At 48.8% G+C, this 1929-nt stretch overlaps 1 pseudogene; it reads left to right on the top strand.

Annotated features, from left to right (window-relative positions):
- Positions 1-241: 241 nt before the first annotated feature.
- LOC132377083 (phagosome assembly factor 1-like) lies at positions 242-1412 on the top strand (annotated as a pseudogene).
- Positions 1413-1929: the final 517 nt, after the last annotated feature.

The following is a 1929-nucleotide window of genomic DNA, read 5'->3' as shown; positions in this document are numbered from 1 at the left end:
CGCAACTGGAGAAAGCCCTCGCACAGAAACGAAGACCCAACACAGTCAAAATAAATAAATAAATTTATTAAAAAAAAAAAAAAAAAAAAAAAAAAAAAAAAAAAAAAAAAAAGAAAGCTCTGAAGACTCTTCTGCCCATTAGAAGTTAATGCACAGGGCCGCCCGAGGCTGCTGCCGGTCAGGTGAGCTCCGGTCTGTCTGCGCTGCGGCAGGGAGGCTGCCGGATCAGCGAACCAAACCAATGCTGGGTGTGGAGATGGTGCCTCAGCGTCCTCTGGGAAACGAGCAATGGGAATTTGCACTGGTCTCCTCTAAGCCATCACCTCACCTCTAACCTGGCTCAGGATGGGATCAAACTATCAGAGACTTAAGGTGATTGAAATATATGACTTGACTAAAGTAAAGTTAAAATATTGTGGTGTGCATTTCAATTCTCAAGCCATAGCTCCCACCACTGAGCAGATTGACCAGTTTTTCGGTGCAACCCATCCTGGAGTGTACAACTCCACTGAGCAGCTCTTCCACCTCAACTTCAGAAGACTGTCTTTCTCTTTTCAGCTAGATTCATGGACCGAGGCTCCCAAGTACGAACCCAGTTTTGCCCATGGTCTGGCTTCTCTCCAGACAACCCAAGAAGCAATTGTGAAACGAATGTACATCTACAGTGGAAACAGCCTACAGGATACCAAGGTTCCCATGATGCCCCTGAGCTGTTTCCTGGGCAATGTGTGTGCTGAGAGTATAGATGTTCTTTGAGATGGAACTGGACCCTCAGGTTTATGATTTCGCCTACTTGCCACAGGTTGCGGACCCAGCGTATTAGCAGATGCCAAGATGTGGGTATTTGAATTCTTAGTGTATTTTGGCAATTCCTGCCAAGATGTTCTTAGCATGCTTAGCTCTCCACACAAGGTCTTCTACAAGTCAGAAGACAAAATGAAGATTCATTCTCCTTCTCCTGATAAGCAAGTTCCATCCAAGTGCAATGACTACTTTTTTAACTACTTCACTCTTGGAGTGGACATCCTCTTTGACGCGAATATACTCAAAGTGAAGAACTTTGTCCCACACGCCAATTACCCTGGACATTATAATTTTAACATTTATCACCACTGTGAGTTCAAGATCCCACTAACTGTAAAGAGAGAAAACACAGATGGTCAGACAGAAACATGCATGACCTACAGCAAGGGGGGGGCAACATCCAAGAGCTTCTGGGCCATCCTGTGGAGAAGCCTGTTGCCCTGCACAGGTCCTCCTCCCCAGACAACACCAACCCCTTTGGCTCCACATTCTGCTTTGGTCTTCAGCGGGTGATCTTTGAGGTCATGCAGAACAACCACATTGCCTCGGTGATCATTTATGGCCCTCCCAGGACTGGTGCACACCTGAGGACCACGGAGCTCCCCTAGGATCAGCACCACCCATGCCCCTCTGCCCCATGGAACTGTGCATCGCATCCTATTCGGCAGGCCACCCTGTGGGTTTTCTTGGACACCTTGTCAGTGTGGAAGGGCTGTTGTGATATTTTGAGTTGGAGCTCAGGCTGGGTGCTCTGTCATGGGGTGAGAGGCCCAGATATTCCTCTGTCCATTCTCAGCCTGCTGGTGCCTACAGGGGACACAGATTGCAAAGAGAAGCACAAACTCTGAGCCTTGATACCTGGACCCAGGAGCTCTCGGCTAACATGTAAGGGGAGAGTGGTCTGTCTCCCCTGACCCACACACTTTGGGAAAACTTGGGGCTCTTTCTGTGGCTGAGGACCCAGGCACCCAGGACAAGGACAAGGTCCTGCCTTTGGCCCAACATTGCCACATGACCCTTAAGGCAAGCAGGTAGCATGTCCATAGTACTTGGTTGCAACTTTTGTACTACATCCACTTTAGTTACTGGATGAGCTGGCGGTGGCCAAGGCGGCCCACCTGCCCT

Source organism: Balaenoptera ricei, chromosome 13, assembly GCF_028023285.1.
Source record: "Balaenoptera ricei isolate mBalRic1 chromosome 13, mBalRic1.hap2, whole genome shotgun sequence".
NCBI classification, from domain to species: Eukaryota; Metazoa; Chordata; class Mammalia; order Artiodactyla; family Balaenopteridae; genus Balaenoptera; species Balaenoptera ricei.
The sequence above is the reverse complement of the archived record's forward strand: the minus strand, read 5'-3'. Positions and strand labels throughout refer to the sequence as shown.